General features: G+C 45.1%; 1 protein-coding gene across 3 annotated transcripts in view; it reads left to right on the forward strand.

Annotated features, from left to right (window-relative positions):
- The window catches only part of LOC119165140 (putative Hedgehog signaling attenuator pxb), a 665846-nt gene that overhangs the window by 30621 nt on the left and 616452 nt on the right, over positions 1-18773 (forward strand). For 2 of the 3 annotated variants that reach the window (XM_075870780.1, XM_037417322.2), the window contains exon 1: positions 1798-1960. The exons of the other annotated variant lie outside the window; for it this stretch is intronic. The gene's annotated coding sequence lies outside the window, so the exon portion shown is untranslated. Of the gene's footprint in view, positions 1-1797; positions 1961-18773 lie in introns of those variants that run through there. 3 annotated transcript variants of the gene reach the window in all.

Genomic DNA, 18773 nt, shown 5'->3' on the forward strand with positions numbered 1-18773 from the left:
GTCAAGTAAAAAAATAATCCTCGTTGTATCCACATTTTTTTCGATTTGCCTGCGGGAACCCGGCTTGCGTCATTCCACGTCGCTGTACTTATAATGCCGATTACCTATACGAGCGCATCAGTGTCGTCGAACAGCGCCGAGCGCAGGAAACCCGTCTAGCGTAAACAAAGTGGCAACAATATAAATAATTTCAGCGCAGGGCCACGGACTTAATATGAAGCTCCAGGAAAAAATGTTCCCAGAGATATTGCCCCATCCCACGGTGTTTCACTTCGCAACAATTTACAACCTCGCATTTATCGTGAGTCGGCTTCGCTCGGCGAGGCGCTGCTCCGACACTGCGGCGGTAAACTAAAACGAAGTTGTAAAATTCAGAATGATATTATTTCGCTCGCCCGCGAATGTTATCTGCGAAGACGCTACACGGCCAGGGCCACCAGAGAATTGGGACTCATCATTTGTCTGGCAAGCGCTTAGTAGGCGAAAGCTTCAACTTACTCTAATGAACTGATCGACTGCTTTGGGCAAAAAGAGTACGGAATTTTAACATCGTCAGATTGTTAATTAAAGGTGAAAGCTTTGGAAGCGTAATTGTCCGCCTCGGTGGTTACGGTGCTCAGCAGCTCACCGGAAGGTCGCGGGTGCGATCCCCGATGGAGGAGGGCCGTGTGATGTCGGTGCACGTTCAAGGACGCCAGATGGTCAAAATTTTCGGACTGCGGCGTCTCTCATATATTGTGGTTTTGAGACGTAAAACCGCAGATATTATTATTATTATTATTATTATTATTATTATTATTATTATTATTATTATTATTATTATTATTATATTCCTCATAAACTGTAAAGTTGACATGCGTCTCCCGTCAGCGGTGTCAGCCCGAGTGATAAAAAAAAATCATTTTTGTGTCATGACGCTACTGTAACGTCTCATGACAACGTCACCAGATGTAATCGTACTTTGGTAAATGGTCGGCTGGTAACGAAACCAGGGCAAAACCAGGTGAGGTACCTCCTCCGGTTCTTTAGGTAGTGCGAAACTATAGTATACGTTATGTGCAGAGAGCATTCCGGAGGAGCAGGACGGACGCAGAGGGAAAAAAATGGCTGTCACCTTCGAGATTTTTGGGTAAATACCCACGCGGGACTGTGCTAGTTTCTGTGGCTAACTGAGCTTCAGTTTCACTACTTCACAGCTGCTGAACTTTTAAAATGTGTCATTCCACATCAGGCATCCCACAGCTTGCGGTTTACCTTTTCCGACGAAGATATCCTAAAAAAAATCATGGTCAAACACATAAATGCAATGTTCGCCTCGTAAACTATTTCTTGAAGAAAATATTATTGGATTGTAATGATGAAGTGCAGGGTTAGACGGAAGCCCGTGTGGTCGGGAAAATTCACGAAGGAAGATAGTGAGCACCGAATAATCGTTGAAATAAAAGCGGAAATGGCGTTTCGGCCCCGCTACGGAGGCCATCTTCAAAAATAAGGGAAGTTGTTTAGGGGAGTGGGTTATATCGATGCCACCTAGATAATTTTAGGCCTGCTCACTGTTTCCGTCGCGGGCTCTGACGTCATTTCTTTTAGACCGCCGTGTTCCGCTGCACAGACGCGCATACGCTTGCTCTCGTCGCTCGACAGTCGTGGATTGCGAGTCTGAAGAACGTTTTCTTTCTCGTGCTGGTGTGATTGTTGGCGACTCGAGAAGACCGTGTTTTTTTTTTTTTTTGCCGTGTCCGGAAAATGCACCATGTATATGTGATGCTTTTGTGCACTGGACATTCGCGATGTGTCCGGCTGCAAATCCGAATGGTTCGGCGATGGTGTGTGGCGAATTGTTACGGCAAATGGACAGAAGTTGCAAGTGTTCTCGTTTACTAAGAACGACCGAAGCACTAAATGGGAGCGTGTCGTTCGACGAGCTGACGTCGACATCCGCTTTCTTCGGGAGCCGAAGGTACGTGTGCCCGTGCTACATATTTCTAAGTCGTTGCAATGGCACTACCTCCACCATGTTCCGTTCTTGTCCTAAAATAAAAATGTCGGGTGTGTTTCTGACTTGTAAGCCCTGACGTTAAAATAATGAACGCCCGTAACAGTACACTTTCAGTACAGGCGTTTTTTTTTTCAGCATCGGTAAACATTTTGCCATTAGTGATTAGCACCGCGGACTTCTTGCATTACCTCCGTTTACTTTGTTTAGAGAAAAGGAAGGAAAGCATTGCTTAGTGCATTGGTATTGCCGGTGTTCCAATCACTTTATTGAGGTGTTTTAATTTTGCGCTCGCAGAAACTTCGCCTAATATATTTCCTTCAAATTTAGATGCCTGCAGACACTTTCGGTAAAGCGCTTTTTTAAATGATTTTCAGATCTGGGAGCTCTACTTCAAGCTAGAATATTTAAGAATTACTCCCACATATACGGATCTAAGAACCGGCAGTGCAGTAGAAGTGCCCGCGGGGCTACACGGTTCAATCTAGACCCAGTAAACAGTTTTTCCAGGCTCTAAGTTGTATGAGCGACTACGCACCAAGGCAAGAGAAGCCAGAGCTCCTTGTGTTGGCCACAAAAGATTTTTGGGAAACGAAAGATTTTGTTTTCTTTGCAATAGTCATCTTCCTGATATTGTGCTGAATAACATGTTTATGGCACCAGCACGCACATCTCTTCAATAACTACATGTCTATGAAGACAGATGTTTGAAAGAGTGAAAATCAAAGTGCAGAAATTTTGCAAACGCGTAGAAACAGCAACTACCAAAGGAAAGAATTTCAAAGAAATGGAGACGCCGACTTGGACGCCCAGTCTCATCTCCTTCGGGCAGATTACACAGGGAAGCAAAGCGCGGTGGCGTGTTGACGAGGATAATGACGAAAGCCCCCCCCCCCCCCCCTTCCCCACTTTAGCGAAAGGGTGACCGCTTGACCGGAAGGCGTAAAAGCTAAAACGTCGGTATGCCTGCGAGTTTGGGTGCTGCAGAACAAAGGTCACCACCACTGAGTGCTGAGATTCGGGTGCAGGTTAAAGAACCCCAGGTGGTCGAAATTTCTGGAGCCCTCCGCTACGGTGTCTCTCATAATCATATGGTGATTTTGGGACGTTAAACCCCACATATCAATCAATCAATCAATCACCACTGAGTGCTGCGGACGCATTAGCCCTTTGTCACACTCCTCGAAATTTGTAAACTGCCCCCCCCCCCCCCCCCCCCCCCCCCAGAGTTCGTCCGAAATGAGTGGTAGACGTCCCGGGGAGAACCGCAGAATGCTTCGGTATCGTGAGAGCGCGATGAAGCAAGGATTGTCCTTGTCAGCTTTTTGAGGATTCATGAGAAGGTCTTTTTTTTTCGTTTCTTCGCACTTTGTCATGTCATCCCATGTTAATTTGTATGTCATTCGCTGTTTATTTTCGCTTTCTTTACCCATATTTCATCGCACGCCTTCACATTCGGTCTGCCGAGGCGATGCATGCATTGAGAAAGAGATATAATTTGTTAGTTGAGTTTGACGATCTTTTCACTCGCCTTGTGCTTCGACGTTAGGTCGCTTGCGTCTTGAATGAGATGGAACTTAGGCAAGCTTCTTCGAAACGTTAGGGGCGTTGCCATATTGTTTTCTTTAGGGCCGTTCCGTCTACGCTTTCAGCAAAGCGTTCAGTAGCCAGGCATATCTCGAGAGAGGTTGTGTGTCGCTGCTTGGGTACTGTGCGGTTTGGATCAGTAATGTCAGCCTTCGACCTGCGAAGACCCCCTCCAACGGAGAGCATCACTGTGCAAGGGGTGCATTTGACGCAAAGTAGCCGCCAACGAAGCCCCTCCCCGATGTGCCTTGGCAGACTTGCGTCGTTTAATCTCACAATTGGTGGAAGGCACAGGCAAAGATAACGACTGCCCTTTTACTACTGGCTGGCCTTATCAAGCAATGCCTTTTCGTCTCATATTGCGCCGACCCACACTTCCCTGCATGTGTAATTATGAAAACTGCAATCAAATTTTGCAGTGGGATATCTCGGGGCACTTCTAACACGAACGCTCCGCCGTGTGTCCTGCAGCAGTTCGATTGACGCTGACGCCACGTACGTTTGGGTTCCGTTGCCAAGATGCTAACCACACATGCCCACATACTATCCAAGTCTATACCGAGGAATTATCTCCGGAAAAGCGCCCAGCACTGTACATTCTATAAAAATCCTTCCAAGTGGAACTGTGAATAAATGGGTCTGAAAACTGGTTAACCTCTATCTTCTTCCTGTTTCAGATAATTTGGTGCTTGACAGTGATAACTACTACTTACGTTGTGTCTCCCTGAATGTTAATTGACTAAAAAGGTTGTTTTGATGTTCTTCCAAGTGCTGATATTTAAGAAAATGATAAAGCTAAACTTTGAAGGATCGCAGTATATAGATGAATGCGTCGATGGGCACTGTTTTAGAATGTTGTAGGTTGCCGGCGGATCTAACCTTGCGAAATCTGCAGGCAGTGGTCCCTCCCGGTGTCCTCTGCACTATCATACCAACTAATAAACGTAAATTAACACCACATTGTAAATGCAGGCCCATGATATGGTATACTCCACAACCTACGAAAGTGATCACTATATGGAGGCACCAGGATAAAATTCAGTCTATCTAGTTGGTCAGAAAAGCAGAACTTCCGAGAGAGTTCCACAAAAGCGACTGCGTCGGAAGAGTGAAGAAGAAGAGAGAACTTCTGAACGACGTTTCACCCATGAAGTCATCCCGAAAGGAGACCGGTAAGCGCGCAAGACAGCTGTCCCATTTGTTTTCCGCATGGCTGGACAACCACTCGAAGTCAACAGAGCGCGACTCGGGAAAGAATATGCGCCGATCGACCATCTCCACTGCCGAGAGCGAACTGAACGTGAGACAAAAAACAGAATAATCGCGAAAATGAAAATCACCGCAAATACACGTCCATGATATCTCTTCCGAACGTCGCCTCGAATCTATGAGGCAATACGTATACATACATAAAAATGAAGGCACAATGATAAGAGGGCTAACCCCTACCAAAAAGCGCGATCTCTTTTTCATGCAAAGCCACCAAAGGCTGGCATTCGTCACCAAGTTTCCTTATATGATACGCCTCGGCGATTTCGCGTGTTAATTTGTCCTGATGGCCTTCCTGCACTCTCACGGCCTGAAATCGAGGCTGGAGCCCACAGCTTTTACAGTCCATTACAAGGGTGGAGCTTATCTCTTCGCATAAATCGTTCTTATGCTTTCCCAACCGTTTATGCTAGAAGTAAATTCAGTTGGTTGTCGTGTTGCCCTTTTTCGTTCCTCGCCTTCCGTACGCATTTCTTTCAGCACTTTTGTGCTTGCGCTGCAACCCCTGAAAACATGTCTTTGTGCATTGTAGGGGGCATTTTATGGCATTTACAACAGGCCGGTACAGATAGATCGGCTGATTTAGGTCCCCATTCCCAAATATAGTAAAAAAAAACAAAAAACAAAATCGAGGCAGCTTCCCATTAGTGGTGCCAAGCCTGTAGGTTGGGCGGAGCTTGGCAGCCTTCTTTATTTTCTCTTTCTATTCTCTTCTCTTTCTTTATTGTTGTACATTCCAGTTTTATTTTTGTTTATTTATATTTTTCTTCATATTTTTTTCTTTTCTCTCTTTCTGTTCCTCGCTTGCTTCTCCATTTTTTTTCAATTTTTGTACGTAGTTTAATTTTGAGAACTCCGCCCTCAATGCTCTTGTGTCCTTTGCCAACTACTCTTCGATTTCGTGCGGTCGCTCATCATGGCGCAGACTGAAGGTAGAATCCGAGCAGGCCTATTTTTCGGTAGTAGTAGTCCTGGTACAGCTTATAGTGCCTCGATGTGCGTGCACCTCCGCTTCCATGGTGGAGACACCTTCTGAAAGACTCCGCCTCGCCTGGCGGCCATATTGGTTCAAAAGTGTAGGGCGGCGCACGGGAATGGTGCTGCTGTAGACAAGCTGTTCGAGATCCATTCTTTGGCCGCCATGACAAGCTGCTGTGCGCCTCTGTGTACTAGATCACACAGCGTATGTTCTTCTCCCCTCGTAACAAGCAAAAAAAAAAAAGAGAAAGCACAAGTGAAACGGGACCGCAAGCATCCGACCGACAGCACAAATGTGTGCGCGGTTAATTGTTGACTTGTGGTTAGTTGCTGGCACGTGGTGGTACATTTTTCAACCAATCACAGTAATGCATGCTGTAAAAAAAATATTTGCTTGTCTCGATATAGCTATCGCGTAATCACCACTTAAAGCTGCTTTCACAAAGAGGATGTTAAGCTTTGCGTTAAGCTGTGCGGAGTTTATAGATGCTTTCTCTACGTTGCCGATAATCTTAGGTAACTTTTATCAAGACAAGTTAGTCATTGCTCAGTCAAAACAATCAATAGCAATCGATAAAAATCAATACTGATTGATTCTCACTGATACTTATTAATCTGACGGATTAAACCAATGTAAGCTTAGAGAAAGCCTACTTAAGTCAGTATATTACACTTTGAGTTTGGAAGCGCCTATTTAACGCTAGTCGACACCAATTCATACTGCTAGATACCAATGAAGTGGGATCAGGCAAGATTAGTATACATTATGTTGGATTGCTCTAATCCGGTCACAGATGAGATGGCATAACCATGAGGTAGATTAAAGCCAATCAGGCTATGTTCTTTCGGATTAAGCACTACTAAATAAATCCGGGTTAAGCTATTCCTGTACAACTCAACGTTGAATGAATGAGAATGACTAGCCGTTTGGATGACTGCGTATGATCTCATTAAGCTGATCTCATTATATTCGTTAAGCTGGATTAAGATAATCTGAATCTTAAACCATTAAGTTTTGAGATTGCCTAGCAAGCTGGAAGACAGAGTATAGCCGCAACAAGGCCACGTGGATTAAGCTGAATTAAGCTAATACATGTTAAGCTGATCACGAGTAAGTGAATTTGGAGTGAGTTGCGATTTGTAGCCTTTTGGATGCCGGAGCATGGTCACGTTAATTGAGGTCATGCGAATTAAGCCAGATTAAGCTAATTGGAATAAAGGAAATCTTGAGCATGTCTATTATGAGTAAGTAGAAAGTGCATAGCCCTTTGGATGAGTGAGTAGCCGCAATAAGACAATAGAGATTAAGCCTGATTAATCTGTTCCTAATTAAGCTAATTTGGTGTAATATAATCCTGAACCAGCAATTTTGAGTAAAGTCGGTTTGTCTAATCATTTATATATGTCCACAAAACAGTGTATATCCAGCCGCATGAAGAAACATGTATTTTATGCCAATCACAAGTAAGCAAATTTCGAGTGAGATTGTCTTGCCTAATGGGTCCCTGAGCATGACCACGTCAAAACAGCCCGGAATAATGTGGATGAAGCTGATAGATACGTCCAAATGTATTTATTTTGCCCTCAAATGCTTCGTGCGTATAAGTAGTTTTTAACCTATTTGTTAGGAACATTACATGTGCAAATCCTAGCGCCAGAATAGATAAACTGAGCCAAATTACCGCGCGATTCACTGAAGTCTATCCCTCTATGCCTTCCAGGTAATGCCAGCGAACGCGAACGTTTTGAACCAATATAGCGTCCACAAAAGCAGTGTCTCCACCCTGTTTTGGAGGAACACATCGAGGAACCCCAGCGCAGCTTCGCCACAACGGTAGCACAAAGGCGATTGTTCAACGGGCCAGGTTGAAATTCGGCACGCAGTCGTGTGGTAGGTTGGGCTTGGAAAACGCCGAGGGGGGGGGGGGGGGGGAGGCTGCAGGTGGTTGCAAGATACGTGCCGTCGACGGCGTAGGCATAGAGTTTCCTAAAATGAGCTAGAGGGGACTCTGGCGCTGCGATTGTTGAGCGACCATGGGAATGATGGGTAGTACACGGATTTGCCTAGTCTTAGTACTTGCGAGTGGTGAATCGCACTTGCGGCTTCGTTTATTGTTGTGTTTCGGTTTTATTTCGAAGGAAAGAACGAAACATTTTCAAACTTCGTGACCCGATTTGAAATGGTAAGCCTAAAAGAATGAGGTGGTGAAGCCAAACCGCTGAATATTTGCTGATTTTTGTTTCGTGAGAAAACAACTCCAAGCCACACACGGAACCAGAAGTACGAAGAATAGACAAATTCATGCACTACCCATCATTCCAATGCTTGCTGAAGCGCCGTGCGTTGCAGCTCCCATAGACACTAGCGCCAGAGTTTCCTCTAGTGTATATTTACAAAAATCTACAAAAGTCTGCGTAATAGGTTCGTGAAAGGCTGTTCTTTTACGCCTCGCATTAACAGGCGCACTTTTCCCCAAACATCAGTAGGGCAGCCCCCCGGAGCAATCGTGACATGTCTTCCACAAACATGGCGATGCTCTCGTTCGGCACTTGAAATTTTGAAGGAAGTTCCTGCTCAGCTCTTTCTTTGCGTTCAAGGTTTCCAAAGGCCTCGCAAAGCTGCTCAAGGAACTCGTACTGCCAACTGGTGAATGGAGCCTCGTGGTTCTCGCACCATACTCTTGCCGCGTCAACGAGGGAGATGTAGACGTGTTTCAACTTCCGGCGATTGTCCAAGTCATTCATGGCAGTGGCCCGGTCGGAATAGTCCAACCAGTCTTCCACAATTTTTCCGGCACCACTGTGGAAAAGGTTAGGTGTGCGAGGCGTGTTGACGATGCGTGGGACGGCAGTGAAAGGGTGCTGATCAGTTTGTGTTAGAATTGTTGCAAATATTTTTCTCGCGGAACTTGCTAGGGAACCGTGGGGGGAGGGGGGGGGTAGATCTTGGAGGCGATGGCTGCTCCGATGAATTTCAGCAGATTTTCGTGCACGGGCGTTGGTAGTTTCTGGTTCAGGACCAGAAGGAATAGGACGTCCGAGTACCCAACGTCTCGACTAGTTTGTCGCGAGAGAAATGACAGTGGGATCAAGTTGTTCTTGTTTACATTCAATTGTGGCTCATACCTACTGTGGGGGATCGGCCAATAATTGAGTGGTCTTATAGAGTATTATTCGATTTTAGAGTAAAGGAACTTATAAAATAAAAACGTTACAAATTTTAAAACAACGTTTTGATGATCACTGATCTGTACCTGCTGTAAAGTTTTTGTATTAGTAATACATAATAACCTAGATCAATACCTAACTTAAAAAAGAGAGAAGTTATGCGCATGTCGATATAGAAGAAAAAAAAACATTAGTTTGTTAGTCTTTTGGTTTCAGTCAGATAACTGCGCACTACCTTTCAGACTTTCGCACTGAAATAGAGGCTCCTAAAAACAGAATCACGGGCACGGATAAATTCATTCCAATAGCACGTTAAGGATTTTCTAACTTGTATCTACGAGATGTAGGAAATTTCCTACATGTCAACAAGGAATGATCCTTAGTTTCTGGTTGTTTGCTTGTTCTTTTCATGGCTCTCAACCAATGCAAGGGTATTGACTGAGTCAGTCACAGCTACCAAAATCTCAACTGGAAAAATTGTGCTACCGTTGCGGCAGAAAATAAAGTTAGGGCATAGACTAGAAATGAAGTGGAGTGTACAAGCGCAAACTATCAACTGAAGTTTATTGAATGAACTTGGAAAAAAGAAGGCTTCCCTGAAAGAGAAAAATCGGTTTACGAAGAGGGTAGGACTCGGCAATCTTGCTCCACGGTCTTTTGATGCTACACGTGGGGTGATTACGATTACCAGATGTGGTGCTCATTAAAGTATTCGAGTAAGCTGATACTAAACTCTTGTTATTCCCCAGCTTCTACCGCCACTATCGTGAGGCATTATCATCGTCAAGGCGCGTGCACGAAGTACACCAGGAAGAACACTTCTCTTTGGTGCGACCGCGCACTACAGATGGCTGTGCTTTGTGTGGTTACGCCAAGCGAAGACGACAGCCTTTCCGCCTAAAATTCTCCGCCCCTAAAACCTTTAAAATCCCTGCCCCTATAAAAAACAAAAACAAGGTGTCTCTTTAACCCCCCTTCACGAAAACTGAGTTCGCTGCGTGATAACGCCACTGATGGAGAGCTGACAGCTTTCACCAGCATTCGTAATGAACACGACTTCCATAATGTAGATGTAGATCCTAAACTTGTCGCTCACAACCACCATGGGAGATTAGCCAAGAATCGGGTAACTTTACAAAAAGAAAATATATATTTAAATACTAGCGAAAAGAATATTAACAGATATATTGATTTTTTTTAATTATTCCAGGCAAAAAATTTCGATGAATTAGTTCCTACTGAAGGAGCAATAATTGATTTATATCAAACAAAATTTTCCAGTTGTCTACATTGGTTAATTAGGCACGCCGTGTCATCCCTCTTGCGCCTCTTCTTCGTTCGTGCTTTTAGGAGCGAAGCTCCTCCTAGTCTGACCTTATCATACGTCACGAGTAACTCGGAGAAGAAAAAAAAAAGAAGGCAGTATATAATATACCGAACAGTAAATAGACGTCACTGTCTCGCATAATTACATACAAACTGCAGTTGAGTGAGGATATTCTAGATGACGCTGTACCGCTACTCTCCAATGGGCTGCCGCGCGGGTTGCGCCTGGGCACGCAGAGAACGGGTGTCTCTCTCTGTCTCCTGGATAGTCGCCGTACGTGGCGGATCGTTGGTGGGGCACGGACGAAGCGGAGCGGGGGCGCGTTGAAGACGCTTTCGCTCGGCTTCCTTGGCTCGCGTCTCGTCAGTGTTACCCGCTCACCGTCTGCATTTTCGAACACGATCGGACGCATGCGCGTACGGATGGACACACGGATGGATGGATGCTTCGCCCCACTCATCATCAATCACTCCGTGGATATGCTGTGATCAATGATCTCAATGTAATCTTACCAGCTAGCCCAGTTGTCGACCTTATTACAAGGAAAGCGATCTCGCCATAGCTGTTAGCCCTTTTAGGTGTAGTGAGCCGAAAACTACTGGCCGCAGGAAGGAGTCGTACTCAGAATCTCCGCACTACGCATACGCGGTGCGCTACCGATTGGGCTGCAAGGGTGACTCCTTGTTTTCAATTGCGCTTGTCTCGTCTCCAGTTTTTTTGTTTGAAGTGCAGCTGTGGAAAATAGCCTCAAATAATTCAAGAGAATGCTTCAAATATTATTCCCTAAAAGCCTCGGCAGAAGTTCCAGAACCCGCCCGTGAAATCTAATGACAGTTGTAGGCTTACCATAAAGAAAAGTTTCACCTGTGAAGTGTGTTTATTTTGAACATTTCTTACAGATCTATCGGTTGATAAGATTTGTTGTCTTTCATTGTTCTGCTGCCACTAACAATTTAACTGACGACTGTGTTTCACGATGCGCTGACCTTGAATAATCGTCGTCGTCGTCATCATTTTCAGCCTGTTTTAGTCCATGGCAGGACGAAGGCTTCTCCCGAAAGCCATCTCCTTTTTACCCGGTCCTGTGCGAGCCGATTCTAGTTTCTCTGCTAACTTTATTATTTCGTCACTCCATCTAACTCCCTCGACTGCGTTTCCCATCCATTCTGTAATTGCCCCTTTCTGTCACCACAATTCTTTCGCTTTACGTCAGCAGTATCGGATACTCCTGTTTGTTCCCTGACCTTTTCCGATCCTACGCTGCGTGGTCCTCTTTTTTTGTCACTAGTTTTATTATGTGCCCCGTTACAGCCCCGCATGCTAAAACGGACAAGGGTTTTATACTTTTCACTTTAGGGAGAGTAGCAGGTTACCTGACATTATTTGGAAGTGCCTGCCGAATGCGCTCCGGCCCATTTTTATCCTTCGATGCGTTTCTTTTTCGTTGCTCGGTTCTCCTGTTGGTAGTTTGGTATCGGGGGCGAAGCACCTCAGGCTCTAACCTGGTCCCTCCGGTGTCTCTTGTCCCGACTTACACGTGCTAGGATCTCCAGTCGCGAGCTCGCCGATCGTTGGTAGAAGAGGACAATGATGACCGCGGGTGCGCTCGTGGCACGCTGTTTCTTTCGCTGCGGCGCCCCAAGAAACGCGCTCGCTCCCAGCACTCTCTCATGATCTTGGAGTGGACTTCGTTATCGGTAAAAAAGGAAGAAAGATACTTTTAAATTGATGGTTGAGTTAAATCAGGGTGCCTTATCAATCTTTGATGCGGAGTACGAAATGTCGTTTTAAGGCAGACGCAGTGAAGAGATTATCATGGCGCATAGATGTAAAAAGGGTTGAGAGTGAGGCCAAAGTTCGCAATGCTCTACATCGCTCACCAAAGAGCGTGCAGTCGGCGCAATATGTATTAGGGAGAAAAAAGTGACATTCAGTGCAAATACGCCGCTTATTCACTAAACAGAGTATAGGAGCTTAGACAAAACGACAAAATAATGTGAACTGATTCATGTAACCAGCACAACGTCGTATACGTGAGTGATACGCTAAAGCGCCTAATACGAAACGTTCATTAATAAGCAAAAAGTGCGCGCTCAAGAAGAAAGCGAGCTCTGTGTACGGAGAATATACTTTATAGGCTGCAAGTCCATTCGCTGTGATTCGCGAAGGATGAATTCAGGCAAACTTTAACAAGGCAATGACTGCCTTCCGCTAATCGAGTTTTAATTGCGACACACGTAAAAAGCTTCACTATGCGCACGTCGCAGTGCGCATAGTCGCGGCTGTGTGACCTGATTTCGATCTGATTCCCCGGGGCGTCCTCAGAGCCGATGGCACATAGTTTCGAGCTCGGTAATTAGCCGCCACTCGAAGCGGAGAAATTGTCTAAGCAGCGAATTAGGCTCAGCAAGCTATGTTTTCCTTTTCTTTCAAAGTGACTCTAAAGAGCAAAAGAGGATATTTCGCGTCTTAGTGGAGTGCAATTTCACAGCCCCCAAAAGACCCGCGACGCTCGGTGAGCGAGAGAACGCGCGAAAAAAAAATGCGGCACTCCATCTTGAGACTGCCGCACCAAACATTGGCACGCCATGAATTTGGAAGGCAATACCGGGTCCTATGTAGCTTCCAAATGAAGTACATTGTAATCTGTGGGTGCCATAGACTTAGCTTACGAAGTTTCAGAAAGTTTCATCGAGACAATGCCACGAAAATACCTAACCTATATTTTGAAATGTTCTACGTCACGCGCTAACAACAGCCCAGAGAGGACTATGTCGGCGCGCAGAACGCTTGTGTTGGAAGATCTATAGATGGAGGAGTCTCTTTAACGTATGCTATGTTGCGTGGCGGAGTCGTAGAATCGTGCCTGGCGCCAAGACATGTGAATCCGCCTGTGGTCAACTGAGGGTGCGGACTCACTTTTGCGGAACCGTAGAAATGACCGTCCCAAGTTGACCACAGGCGGAGTTGTCTCGTACTTCAAGGAGCATAAACTTTCCCTTCTTCAGGCAGACAAAGAAGGCGGATTTGTGGTGATGTCTACTTTCAGTTTCCAGGACAAAGCCAGTTCTGCGATTATGAAGAACTTTGAGTCTACAACTGTAAAAGCGTCAAAGGTAAAACGTCGTGCTGTTGAATTATGCAAGAGTTTTAATTTAGCCAATCTGGCTAAATCAGTTTTTGAATGCAAGAAAACTTCCTTGGAAGTGTTTTTCAATGTAAAAACGCACAAAGTTGACATGCCATTTAGGTCAATTGTGACAGAAAATGGTACTTTGCAGCTGCAAGTGAGTGGCTATCTGTTGAAAAATTTAAATACGTTAGCGTTTGTAGATCCTTTTGCAACAAAAAGCTCCTATGACGTCATAGATTTCTTGAAAAGCCGAAGTGACATCAGTTATCTTTTTTCAATTGACGTTGAGGATCTTTTTTATTTAGTGCCTCATAATGAACTTTTATCTTGTTTAAAGGACTGTATCGAGGAACATGGGGGCACAACTTTTATCAATACCTCTGGCGTATCTGTTTACAACCTCATGTCACTTTTAGAATTTTACCTTCGTAGCACCTTTGCCTCTTTTAATAATGGGTTGTTTATTCATAGAAAGGGCATTTGTATTGGCTCCTGCGTTGCACCTGTCCTTTGTAGCATCTTTTTGGCGTCTATTGTTCGTGCTTTAGAAAATGCCGTTGATCCAGGAAAAGTTCCTAAAATTTTTAGATATGTGAACGATTTCCTCGTGGTGTTAACTTCTACTAACCCTGTAACGCACTCTAGCGAGGTAGATTTGGTTTTGAACCTGTTCCGACAACACGGAAAAGGCTTGATTTTTACGTATGAACTGCCCATTGACGAAAGCTTGCAGTTTTTAGATATTAACCTGACTCTGGGCGAGGGTCATGTCTGTTGGAAGTTCAGCCCTAGAACGAGAAAAGAACTTCTTTCTTATGATTCTGCACATCCTAAGGTGGTGAAGAGGTCTATAGCTGCTGTGTGTTTTCGGTTCTGCGCTGTCCAAGTCATGCCAGCACACAGTGTTTGTAGTTTTTCCTTTCAGGTATCGCGGCTCACTGCAGCCGGGTTTCCTTATTCAGTCTTAGTCAGTGTGTCTGAAACAATGCTGCAGAGGCTGAAGGGGGAACGCACGAGGCCAGAGCCATTGCAAGGACAGAGGAAAAGACCGCATGTTGTACCATACACGCACAAAATCTACCACAACCTGAAAAAGGTTGCAAATCGGCACCATGTGCCAGTGGTTTTCTCTGCTCCAAATAGGCTTTCAAGGCTCTGTGCCCGCATTTCTTCAAGAGGTGCCAAGGTGGTGTGCGATAAGAAGCACGTAAAGCTCTTCCTGCGTTGTGCTGTGGGCACTGTTTATGAAATTCCCCTGAGCTGTGGCAAGGTCTATATAGGCTAGACAGGGCGCTGCACAAATGACCGTCTAAGGGAGCATGCCTTATCAATTAGGAATGGAAAGGGTCTCATTTGCCCTTTCACTGTGCTTCGTGTGGCTGCACGCCGCAGTTCGATCGCACGCGAGTAGTTGGAAGGAGCCGGGATGCGCTGGCGCGGGAGTTACTCGAAGCCTTTCACATAATGAAGAAAGGTGACTCATGCGTCAGCGTGCCTTCAGTTGTGTTGCATAACAGTGAATTCGAACTGTTGGATCTAGATGTACTTTAGATGGGTGCTACGAAGTGTCTGTCAGTGCTTTCTTGCTGTTTCTTTTTCCTCGTTTCTTTTTTGCGCAGGCTTGGGTGTGTTTTTTTTTCGACGTCTTTACATTAGGCATATCTGTTTGTTGCTGGTTCCCAGATATCATGATTGCAATTATAGGTTATTACATCATCAAAATGTTCATGCCTGCACGCGCGGTGAATGAAATGGTTTGCGCATGTCCTCCGAGAGCCTATATATTGTGAATGCTTCATGAAAATAAACTTAGTGTTGAGTTGGCGCTCTTTCTGTCTTGTCTTTTTTTCTCTTTGTCAACCTTGCGCCACGTATTTCAGCCTAATATTACGATCTAGTGTGCACTTTGCAAATGAAGTAGACATTTTAGCACAGTTTGAAGCAGCCTAAGTTCCGTTCCCTTCGGTATGCTGCGATGCGCATCAGGCCTAATTTTCGCACGTTCTCTTTTTGAAGCGAAAGTCAAGCTTCCTTCAATTTCTCATTGGATATACACGGTCAACGTTAATGTGAACAGATGGCATCGTTGTTTGTTTGCTTTATGTGGACATATATCTCCGCGTTATATTTGAACTTGTTGCCTTCATTTTCCCGAGTAATCCCTAGTAATCTGTTATGTTTGTGATTTCCCGAGTAATTTGTAATGTTTTAATTTTATAACCTCTATTATTCTAGAACTACATACTATTTCATAAAACCACCCTATTATTAGTCAATCCCCCACAGTGGGTATGCCCCACGAGCAATAGGTGAACAAGAACAAGGTGAGCGATTGTGAAGACGCACGGAAACCAGGTCAGTCGATGCAGCGTCGTCGCTGATGTTTTAAGTTTCTTGGGTATTGCCATTTACAGCGCTGACTACTTGCACACATAGTTTGTATTGCGACTGCGACAAGCCCACGGCAGCCTCAATAAGGAAGTAAGCAAAGGGGGCACCACTCATTAGCACAGGAAATTTTTTCTTCATGTTTCATACAACAGGAGCTTTTTTTTTACTGTGAAATAGAGTAGTTGAACATGAATGAAACGCTACACAGGGGTAATGAAATATCTATTCAAACCTAACTAGTACATGGCTATCATGAACATGGAATTTAGCAGATACGTTCGTAAAGGCGTGTGAACTGGCGAAAGCGGCAGCCATATGCCATCTGGAATTAAGCGCTGCCCATGATATGGTGATATGTAGTTGGCTCAACTGTTACATGGGTAGGAACGTGAGCTTTCACAGTACCGCTTACATTTGCGGACGAGGAATGAGTCGCGCGCTTCCCGTTTGTGGCAAGATCTAAAACCTTATTCCGGTATGTTTGCCCTTACGTGATCAAGGGAACATCCCTTTATATTAATGTCGTTATGTACGGGAAGTACTTTGGTTTGGGCTAGTTGGTTCATAGTGCTCACATAGAAAGGGCAGCGCAAAAACTCGAAAAAAAAATAAATAAAAGCGCTCTGTCTCTAGTGTCATTTTTTTCCTGAGTTTTTGCGCTGCCCTTTCTATGTGAGCTTATGTACGGGCTGGTTTGTGAATGTACTGACACGCGCCGCAGGATTATTAAAACGCACTTTGAAAGGCGTCACTTCATGGCTTGTATCTCGCAGTTTGAGCAGTGAAGTGCACACAGCTTCTTGTATCACAGTCAAAGTCGTCTTTAGCTTTATTAGTACAATTCAGCGCCGACCTTTAGTCGAGGGGCCCTCTGTCATATCGCAGCACATTTCATTTGCCGTGTACGCTGTATACTCCCCGACGAACGCCGAGCCCTGGCCGAAACGTTGACAGGCACGCACACACGCACACACACATGTGCACGCATGTACGCACGCGCGCGCACACACACACATACACACACACACACACACACACACACACACACACACACACACACACACACACACACACACACACACACACACACACACACACACACACAAATATGAAATTTTTGACCTCATCCTGCACAGCATTAAATTCGATTCAATCACCCTAACCTAACCTAATGCATTACTTACATCAATTTCAGAAAAACCCGTAATAAGCACTACCTTAGTTTATGAATACTTTTGAGTGAACAATATGCTTAGTATTTCGTTCTTTCCGTGGGCTGCTTTAGCAAAGACGGTGGTCGTGCTGTTAGCAAATTTGTTGAATGTGCTGGCCAAGGCATGCTGTCAGCAACACGTTAGCAAGACTATCAGTATTGCGTTAACCATTGCCATTCTTACCTGCGGTACGTATATGGAAAATTTCTGTAACATGGTGCAAGTTACCGAATTTGTCTCGTGCTGGCCGTTCTTTTAAATGCAAAAGCATTTCTTATACCCCTCTCAAACGAGAAAGTTTAATGTAATTTTAGTCTAATGACATTTGACACATCGAATGACATTAGGAGACGCGTGCTGCTACATGGGAAGACATAAAGTCATTTGTAAATGATGGCAATCGCGATGTCACCAAGACGGCACTCAGCAAAAAACAGTCGCTGCGTGTGTAAAAAATAATTACGTTTACTAAGGGTTATAAAAATGTTTCCGCATGGATGAAATTGAGGGCGATAGGTTAATATGCAGTTTTTAAGTATACAAAGAAAATCTCATAGCTCATACGAAGTCGAGCGGAGAATGGAACCACTATCGCTCTTGGGGTCACGTGTTGAACGTTCAATATGGCTGACATGGCAGAGTGCGAGGAAGCAGCTGCAACTTCTCGCGCCGATCGGACAAAAGGTGTAAACCTTCACGTATCGTTTGGCGCATCTCAGCTCTCCGAAGTGGTCCTCCCATAATCTTATCAGAGTGAAAGTTTCGGCTTCTTTCCAACGGACCCTTTCTTTCGACGCAGGCTGCGTGCCACTATCCACCTACGTTGACGACATGGGAGGCGTGGGTTCTGCGAGACAGCTCCGAGGCTAGCGTAAACACTGAACACATGGCTGACATGGCCAAAATGGCCGCCGACACTTTTGAGAATGTCGCTGTGAACGAGAATATTCAAAATTTCTCAAACGGCTCAGTTGAATTGTATGCAAATAAATTAAACAATAATTAAAAAGAAAGCTATAATAATACTTATTATTTATTAACCCTTTCATATATATGTCTTCAAGGCTCTCTTCCGGCGAGAGTACATCTTCGCGACGAAAAGTCATTCGAATGAGTTCGGCTAGCTCATTCGTTTTCTGAAGTCATTTTCTTTTAATGACACTAGACGTCCCCGTGTGACAGTCAACTAATGTCATTATCTGTAAATGTCAGTGGCGCAAATGACAACTTCCTCGTGTGACAGTAGTATTAGTCGGGGCATGTCAGGCGTTTGTTGGTGTCCCGCGCACCCGCAGGTGTTCTGTCCGCTCTCACTCCCTCACCCATAGCAACTGCTGCGAGGGCGCGCGCGCTTATCCTCGCCCCTAGCAACCGGGACAGGTGGTGAGCGTGGAGTAGCGGAGAGTTGAGAGAAGAATGCTCTGGCTTGTGAGGGTGCTTGCAATGCAGGAACTAGGCAGGACTCCCGCGTGTGGGAAGAGTGTAGGAAAGGGAACACATGTGCAGTGTTTCGCCGCTTCTTTTCTCGCGTTCGCTCTCCTCCCTGCGCCCCACTTTTCCGTCCGCTCGCTCGTACGTGTGTATAAATGAAGTGAAGCGCGCGCCTCACTCTCGACTGTTCTCTGGGTGATAAATGTGTAAGTATATGCTTGCGGTACAAATGCTCGTGTCGTCATTAATTTACGCCATTAAATTTACTACGCCGTGTAC

This window comes from Rhipicephalus microplus, chromosome 8 (assembly GCF_043290135.1).
Source record: "Rhipicephalus microplus isolate Deutch F79 chromosome 8, USDA_Rmic, whole genome shotgun sequence".
Taxonomy (NCBI): domain Eukaryota; kingdom Metazoa; phylum Arthropoda; class Arachnida; order Ixodida; family Ixodidae; genus Rhipicephalus; species Rhipicephalus microplus.